Source organism: Dipodomys ordii, unplaced genomic scaffold (assembly GCF_000151885.1).
Source record: "Dipodomys ordii isolate 6190 unplaced genomic scaffold, Dord_2.0 Scaffold97, whole genome shotgun sequence".
Taxonomy (NCBI): domain Eukaryota; kingdom Metazoa; phylum Chordata; class Mammalia; order Rodentia; family Heteromyidae; genus Dipodomys; species Dipodomys ordii.
The window spans coordinates 8,408,118-8,417,243 of record NW_012267313.1 but is presented as its reverse complement, the minus strand read 5'-3'; the positions used below and the strand labels follow the sequence as shown (position 1 = coordinate 8,417,243).

Here is a 9,126-nt window from a genome sequence, read left to right as displayed (position 1 = left end):
GAAGAAGAAGAAGAAGAGGAGGAGGAGGAGGAGGAGGAGGAGGAGGAGGAGGAAGAAAAAGAGGACCTTTGTGGAAATCCTTGGAATTCAAAGAGATTTTAAGAAAGCTTTCACAGTGATGTGGGAAGTTGATGACCTGATTGTAAACTCCCAGATGAAACTCTGAAAATCACAGGGGAAAAATGTCATTTTCATATTGTTATTAAGGAGCTGGCTGAAAAATTCTAAACTATTAACTATTTGATGACCACTATGGTTCTGGAAAACTCGTCTTCCTGACATTTATGCCTGATCAGACCTTTTTCAAATAGGGAATAAAACATTTAGATGAAAACATCATCTAACCATTATTCAACCGAATCCGATATACTTAATTATACAATTGGAAATGACTTAATACACAGTTGTGCTCTCCAGAGTTCTTATTTGCCATTTGGGTCTAGTTTCATTCTTTTGGAAGCACCATGTGTGGCCTTAGGCTATGTACAGGGTGTGGGGAAATTCTGAGGGGAACGTGGCAGTGTTTCGGGAAATGGAATTGGTGGACCCTCAGGACGTTTGCTGCCTTTGAAGCCTCCTCACACTGATCACCATAGCGCCATTAACTATGACACAGAAACCATCTTACAGACTAGCCAAACCATGCAGGACCCATCATAAACATTAGCATGACTTCTTACATGACAGAAAAGGGATAGCAATTTCATTCTTTTTACATACTTCTGTAACAGCCTCAAAAGTAAGTAATGTGACGTATTCTCTTAATTTGACTCCCTTACTTATACATAATTGCAGAAGAGAAATGGTTAATCACATGATTTCATGGCATCTCCAGTGCAAATAAAGACAAGCCTACAAGCCTAGTGTTTAGCAATCATCCCATGTGGTGACTGTCAAGTCTTCCTGGCCTCAAAAGAGTTCACACAAATGGCTCTCCTGTTGACTGTCAGGTGCATGTGCCTTTGTGTTCTGTGGTGCTTGAGGTATAGGATGTTTACAATGATGAGGTATTCTATAGTTGTGCCAGTGAACATGTGCTACTTTTGTAAACCTACCAGTGGTTGGACTCTCTTATTTGCATTTGTTCATTTATTCATTTATTCTTTCATTCACAATAGACATTGAGCATCAATTATGTACCTGGCATAAAGCAGTGATGAACATCGTTTTTTTTTCTCTTAGTGGGAGTTTCTAGTGTTTATTTTTTGGAAGGAAGACATAAATTAAGCCAGTAATTGAAGTATGGATTAAATGAATAATTTGAGTGAAGAATGAAGGGCAGGACAAAAGCCCTCACTAGAGGGGGTCCTTGCTTCCAGAGCCTTCCCTAGGGTGCTCTGAAAGTTGAGGGCATCAAGCATAGCCATCCAGAAAAAAACTGACAGCTAAGAGAAAGACAACAGAAGCCATGGCTTACGAGCCACAGGAACTGAGTTGCTTTCAACAAGAAAGGAAATGGATGGAGATGTTTTACCTTGTTCTAAAGATTTTGGTTGCAGACAGATATGAAGGAGGAGGTACACTGCATAAAAGAGTTGGAGGAGGAGGCAAAATGGCAACTGGAAACCAGACTGTCAAGCTTCCAGAGAAGAAATGGTCTCCATGAAGCCCCCTAGGAAGGGATCTGGGTTCGAGCTAAGTGGCCTGCTGCTATTTCATCTTTGGATCAGCTTATGTCTAGCCTCACCGTCAGTGAACCGGCCACTGACAGGGAAGCAGGTGGGCAGTTGGTGCATTTTTGACACAGAAAACCAAAGTGTTTACTGATGCTTGGTGCTTTGTACACAGATAAAGTAATAAGTGATTAGAATTGACCGGTATGTTCTTTTCCTCTCTACCTTCAGTGTTAATACACCTGCACTTCCAGAGAAATCCGAACTGCTGATTGTCTTCAATCACACACTAAGACAAATCCAGGAATGAAAAGTTCCTTACTTCAGTATTCTCACAGTTTCATCATATGGTTCACTGGGAACCAGATAATGTGTACCCAGTCAACCAAATAAAACTATGTGAGCATTTAAAAAAGCATTAAATAAGTATAGTAATATGTGAGCCAGATGACAAAAGGATCCAAACAGATACACATAGATGTATGCACACACACACATACACACACTCACAAATAACTTTTTCTAATCTCCGATCAGACACTTGCAAACAATGGCATTGACACAAGGAGTGATGATTTCAGAAATGAAGCTGCTCATTATACAACCAGATAATAATTCCATTTACTAAGAGTAAACTGAAACAGAGGGTGGCTATAAATTTCCCAATTTCTCTCATTCAACAAATATTATTGAGCATCTATTAGGAGGCAGCAATTATACACAGAACAATGTTGTGGGAAATAGAGTGACAATCTTTCTACTAGTATTTGTTTCAGAGAAACACTTCAGCCTTCCTTTCTGCTTTTTTATCTTTCTCTCCTCTCCTTTCTCTGCCTTATTTCCTCCCCCTCCTCTTTCTTTCTTTCTTTCTTCCCTTCCTTCCTTCCTTTTCCTTTCTTTCTTTCTTTTTTCCTTCCTTCCTTCCTTTCTTCCTTCCTTCCTTCCTTCCTTCCTTTCTTTCTCTTTCTTTCTTCCTTCCTTCCTTCCTTCCTTTCTTTCTTTCTTTCTTTCTTTCTTTCTTTCTTTCTTTCTTTCTTTCTTTCTTTCTTTCTTTCTTTCTTTCTTTCTTTTTTCCTTCCTTCCTTCCTTTCTTCCTTCCTTCCTTCCTTCCTTCCTCCTTCCTTTCTTTCTTTCTTTCTTTCTTTCTTTCTTTCTTTCTTTCTTTCTTTCTTTCTTTCTTTCTTTCTTTCTTTCTTTCTTTCTTTCTTTCTTTCTCCATCCTCTCCTTTCCTTCTTTCTTTCTCTCCTTCCTTTATTTAATAAGGGAAATATCTCAACAAATATTTATAAATCAGGAAGAACCCTAGACCCTAGACTTACAATCAGAAGCAGCGTTTCAATTTTGTCACACAGTGATAAAACATGGAATGTGCTAAGCATACAACCAGGCATACATTTGTTAAAGTCTCCTCATATTTGCTAGCAATGTGATCACTGGCACAAGTCAGTTATGCAGTCTGGGCCTCAGTTTCCCATTTGTAAATGAAAATTACAATTCTGTACCTACTTTCACTGAATTACTACAGAGTTTGGAGGAGGTTATGTATGTCCAAAAGCTCCTTGCACACTCTAAGTTGCTATCTTATGGTATTTATTGTAATAAACATGTATATATTATAATAAATATGTATATATTGCTACCATTTAGATTTTCTTGTACTTTATACTTTTTTCTTATGGCATTTTTAGTCTGCTAATGATATGATTTTGTTTTTTGTTTATGTGCTTGTCTTATAAACCCAAAATCTATAAAAACTTGACTATTTATTAATATGAATTTAACACACTATATTGTTTTTATTTATTTACTTTATTTATTAACGTGGGCATTAAAGAAGAGGAAAGCTAGGAACTAGTGGCTCACATGTATAATCCTAGCTACTGAAGCTGAGATTTGTGGACTATGGTTCAAAGCCAATCTGGGCAGAAAAGTCTGTGAGACTCTTATCTCCAAATTATCACCAAAATGCTGGAAATGGAGGTATGGCTCAAGTGATAGAGTACTAGCCTTGTGTGAAATAGCTAAGGTACTACACTCAGGCTCTCAGTTCAAACCCAATACCAGCACAAAAAAGAAGAAAAAAAGAAAAAAGAAATAAAAGAGAAGGCAGAACCCAACACACACACACACACAGACACACACACAGACACACACACACACACACACACACACACACATGGAAAAGAAAAGAAAAAAGAATAATGCTGCGATAAACATAGTTGTGCTGGCAGCTTTAGTATGGTCTTGTTTGTGATCCTTTGTGATCCTATGTGGAGTCTTTTGAGGAACCTCCATACTACTTTCCAAAGTGGCTGAACAAGTTTACACTCCCATCAACAATGCAGTAAGGTTCCCTTCTGGCCATATCCCCTCCAGCATCTGTTGTTACTAGATTTCTTTAATATAGCCATTCTAACTGGGGTGAAGTAGAATCTCAATGTTGTCTTGATTTGCATTTCTTTTTTGGCTAGAGAAGTTGAGCACTAATGTGTCTAGTGGCCATTCTTTTTTTTTTTTTTTCCCGGTCATGGGGCTTGAACTCTGGGCCTGGGTGCTGTCCCTCAGCTTTTGAGCTCAAGGCGAGTGCTCTCCCGCTTGAGCCACAGTGCCACTTCCTATTGACCATTCTTATTTCCTCTTCAGAGAAGTCTCTCTTTAAGTCATTAGTCTACTTTTTTTTTTTAAATCAGGATGTTATTTCTTTGACGATTTGTTGTTGAGGGATTTAATTTTTTGAGTTCTAAGTATATTTTAGATATGAGACCCTTGTCCGTTGTATGGTTAGTGAAGATCTTCTCCCAGTCTGTGGGCTTTCTATTGATCTTGCTAGCTGTGTCCTTTGCCATGCAAAAGCCCTGCAGCTTCATGCAATCCCATTTGTCCAACCTTTCTTTGATTGGTTGTGTTTCTGGGTCTCTATTAAGAAAATTTTGGCCTGTGCCAAGGAGCCCTAGAGTTTCTCCTCTTCCTGCCTGAAATGTTTTCAGGCTGTCTGCTTTTACTTTGAGGTCTTTGATCCGTTTGGAGTTGATTCTTGTGCAGGCTGATACATATGGATCTAGCTTTAGTTTTCCACAAGTTGTTAACCAATTTTGCCAGCATCATTTACTGAAAAGGCTGTCTTTCTTCCATTCTATTTTTTTTTAGCTTCCTTATCAAAGAGTAGGTGGCTATAGGTCTGTGGGAACCAACCCAGATGCCCCTCAGTAGAAGAATGGATCAAAAAAATGTGGCAGAAGAAAATGACTAATAAAAAATTAGCCCAGTTCTGAATATACTTACTACTTGTTAGTGACCCTTGTTTCTTATATTTTAATGAATGGTGGATGGGGGGTGGGGGCGGGTATATCCCTAACTTCTTATAAGCACAGATATTGGCCATTATCTTCTATGCTGTAAACCAAGTAGATTTTGGAAAGATGGGGCTGAGTTTCTGCCTACATCAGAAAGAATGACACTGCCCCATTTGTTAGGAAATGGAAAGACTTGGTAAAAATTGTATTAAGTGAAGTAAGCCAGACCCAAAGAAACATAGGTCCCATGGTTTCCCTTATTTGCAATAACTAGTATATGTCTAGGACAAGCAGAAAAGGTCAAAAGTTATGTACATGTGACCATATAAGATGATGCTAAGCAAAATGAATCCCAAGATAGGGCACAAGCGGTTTTATCTTTCTTGTTGTTATTTTTAATGTATTTATAATGTACCATGTGATTGTTTTGTTTCTTTTGTATATTCTTCCCCCATTGTATATAACCTCTGTTGTCACTGTATCTGATTCTGGTGCCCTGCATCTTGTTTATACATTTTTCTAATTTGGGGAGGGGAAAGGAAATAACAAAATGCTGAAATAAGGATACAAGTTGACCTATTGTAACAATGAGATGTACAAGATACTATGTTGAAAATGAACTTTACAACTTCTGTGGGGGAGGGAGGAGTTGGGAGGTGGGAAGGGAAGGGATGGTAGGGGGAAAAACAAAGGAGGGGCTACCATTGCTGGATAGGAAATGTACTCATTACCTTAGTCATGTAACTGTAACCCCTTTGTACAGTATTTTTACAATAAAAATATATATTAAAAAAAGAGAAAAGAAAAAAGTGAAGAGAGGGCAGAGCATATGGGTGGAAAGGAAAAGAAAGCATAACGAGAGAGAAAACGATAGAAGCAGAATGGAAATGAAAGTGCTCACTCTTGTTCTCTGGATGGTCAGGGACTGGGTGAGGGTGTTAGGTTAACACTCAGACTTGGAAATAATTATTTTTCTGGAAAAAAACTGCAAAATAGTGATTCTCTAAGGAAGACAGAAGAATAAATGAGATATACATTTGTATCAACTGAATTTAAAATAACCATTTTGATTTGGATGTGTTTTTAAGCTTTTTAGATGAATATTTTACATATCGATTTGAATTGCCACTTAGTATTTCTATTCCTCATTAAAAAACTGAATCATAAATTCTCTAAGGGAGACATTGTAGTTTATGTTTCTGCCCATTGCTCTCCAAGCTTGGCAGAGTTCAAGAGGAAGAGGAATAGTCAATTTGCAGCAAAGACTTTCCACACACTATTTTCTTAAACACCATGCAGGATTATTAGACTTTTACTTTTATTTTATTTTGTATTATTTATCATGATTGTCAAGTAGTTGAACAAAGAAGTTGCCATTCTAGATCATTCTGGATATGCAGAGTTATTAGAGTTTTATTTGTGGATGGAGTCTATTTCAGTTGTGAGGAGGTAAGAGCTAAAATTCTGCATGCGAAATAGCTATAAAAACAGAACGGCATAATTTTAGGGAAATGAATCAAGTAAACATTAGATAGTATTCAAGGATGTTCTTAGAGCTTGTGTAATTAAAACTTAGAAATTTATGCCTTATGTCTAGGCTTCTCTTGCTCAAATGAAGCAAAACTACCCTACCCCTTTGCCAAAATTGTCATTCAGAACTTAAATCAAATGTGAACTAGATATCAAATGTCTGAGCTTTCCTAGCAGGGTTTCGCCCTTGCTTGGAGCTCCACAACTCCTAGTTTGGCTGGCTCTCAAGCAGAGAGAAGGAAAGTTTACATCTGCATAACAAGTAGGAAGGTACCTTTTGATTTGATGTCTGGGGAGTTGATTAATTCTGTATAATTGCTTTCAGGAGCTACTGAGCAATTGGAGCCAAGGATGGAGTCTGCATTCATCCTTTTCCCTTTTCCCTGCCTTCAAAAAATGAATCACTTTTAACTCCTCCCCTGTAAAAATCACTGTTGATCACACTGGTCCAAACTACAGGTCAATGTGACATGTCAACTCTGCTCATTGCTGAATGATTTCAGAATGGCTCATTCATAATTCATGCATCTAAAAAAGCAGATTGTATGTTTAGGTTACTAACTTTCCAATCTTGTTTGATTTTTCCATAGCAGAACTTAGATGTCTTGCTTTCTGCTAAATTATTTCTATAATAAATCACTGTTCTTCCCCTTTTGTATCAGTATTTTCAATGAAATTCCTCTGGCTTCATAGTCATTGAAAGTAAATTGGCATAGGATATATTTTCTCTTAATTCTGTAAAACAACATATGTCAAAATTCCCCTTCCCTCAGCCCCATCTTTCTGAAATCTACTTGGTTTACAGCATAGAAGATAGTGGCCAATATCTGTGCTTATAAGAAGTTAGGGACATACCCTGCCCCGCCCCAGAGCCACCATTGATTAAAATATAAGAATATCCCAAACTAGGGCCACAAACAAATGGTATGTACATTTAGAACTGGGCTATTTTTTTATTAGTCATTTTCTTCTAAAAGCAATTAACCATACCCTTTTTTCTTATTATTTCTCTTTGATCATTGTTTCCACTATACTCAGAATTTTCTGGAAATATGTCTTAGAGGCAGGATGGGGATATAGTCTTTGTCCAGCAAGCATACTGGTAATTCTGAATTTTTTTATGGTTCTTTGGACATTTTTGGGTAAGCATATATTATATGTTTTCAAGGTGTCATTTTTCTCAGTTTGAGAACATCCAAACTGTAAATCTCATAGGGCAATATAATGGCTTCAATTAGACATCACTAGAAGACATTGACCCCTGCCAGGTTCATTAGGAAATAAGCTATTGTGTTGATCTTCTTACAAAATTCCTGGTTTCTGAGAAGTTTCTCCGATTATGGTTCTTTGGAAAAAGCCTGCGATTTGCCAGTCTTAATTCCTAAAAAGCTGTGGATGGAAATCAATAGCAAAGTACTAATTGGCCTTTTGTATTAATAAGTCTTAAGGGGGTATTGTCCCAATGAAATGGTAATCTAGAGACTCAATTCGAGAAAAAACTTTGTGATTAAATAGATCATGAATCATTAACTATTCAAAAATAAAAACAGAAGACCTTCATATTTATTTATTATTTTAATCCAGGATTTAGTTAACTACAAATTACTGGCAAATTCTATATGCTCTTAGAAAAGTTACTCCTATATGTAATTTGACCCAAGCTAAGTTTAACTTCTGTCTTTCTATCCTAATGCCTTTGGGACATCTTGTCACTTGCATGATTAGAGCTATTCCTCTTTCACTGTACATGTTGATGTATATTGGGTTAAAATTTAATAAAAAAATAGAAGTAAAAGTCACTTTCAATATTTATCACTAGATTTACAAATAACTTCTTTCTACTGTGACTCAGAGTAATGAAGCTCAGATGAGGGAATTTAAACTGAGTATGTGTTTTTGGATTCCATGTCACATGGTAACTTTCCTTTCTGAGTTTACTTGGAAATACGTTCAGAAAAGATGTCTGAATTTACAGGCCTCAATACATTTGACATTCAGCCACCCATCAATTTTGTACTGCATTGGAAGAAATCCATTCATTTTTGTATTTGTGATGTTCTCTTCAGTAAAATATTTACCTTTCAACATGAACACATACATTCTTTCCATTTTTTCTGAATCCTTGGAACTATTAAAAGGGTTTTTATTGAGCAGAATATTAGGTATCCTTGGAAATATTAAAAGGGTTTTTATTGAGCAGAATGTGATAAATGGGCTCAAGGAAGATGAAAAATACATTCTGGCTGGGCATGGTGGAACAGGCCTATAATTCCAACTACACAGGAGGCAGAAACAGAAGGATTGTGAGTGGAGGCCAGCCAGACAAAGTTTAGTGCAAGTCCTAGAGCAAGCTGTTCCAAAGTATGATAAAGGGAGAAACTTCTCAGCAACAAGAAATTCTGTAAGATGATCAACACAATGGCTTATTTTCAAATGAGTCTGGAAGGGGGTCTATTTTCTAGTGATGTTTAATTAAAGCCATTCAATTTCTTTAGGAGATTTCAGAGTTTGGATATTATTATTATTATTTATTTATTTTATTTTATTTTATTTTTTTGTCGGTCGTGGGGCTTGAACTCTGGGCCTGGGCGCTGTCCCTCAGCTCTTCAGCTCAAGGCGAGCGCTCTACCACTTGAGCTACAGCGCCACTTCCGGTTTTCTGGTGGTTTATTGGAGATAGGAGTCTCAC

At 37.1% G+C, this 9,126-nt stretch overlaps 1 protein-coding gene across 1 annotated transcript in view; it reads right to left on the bottom strand.

Moving 5' to 3' along the window:
• Nucleotides 1-9,126, bottom strand: part of Pde7b (phosphodiesterase 7B) — a 308,928-nt gene that overhangs the window by 120,443 nt on the left and 179,359 nt on the right. The window lies entirely within an intron of this gene.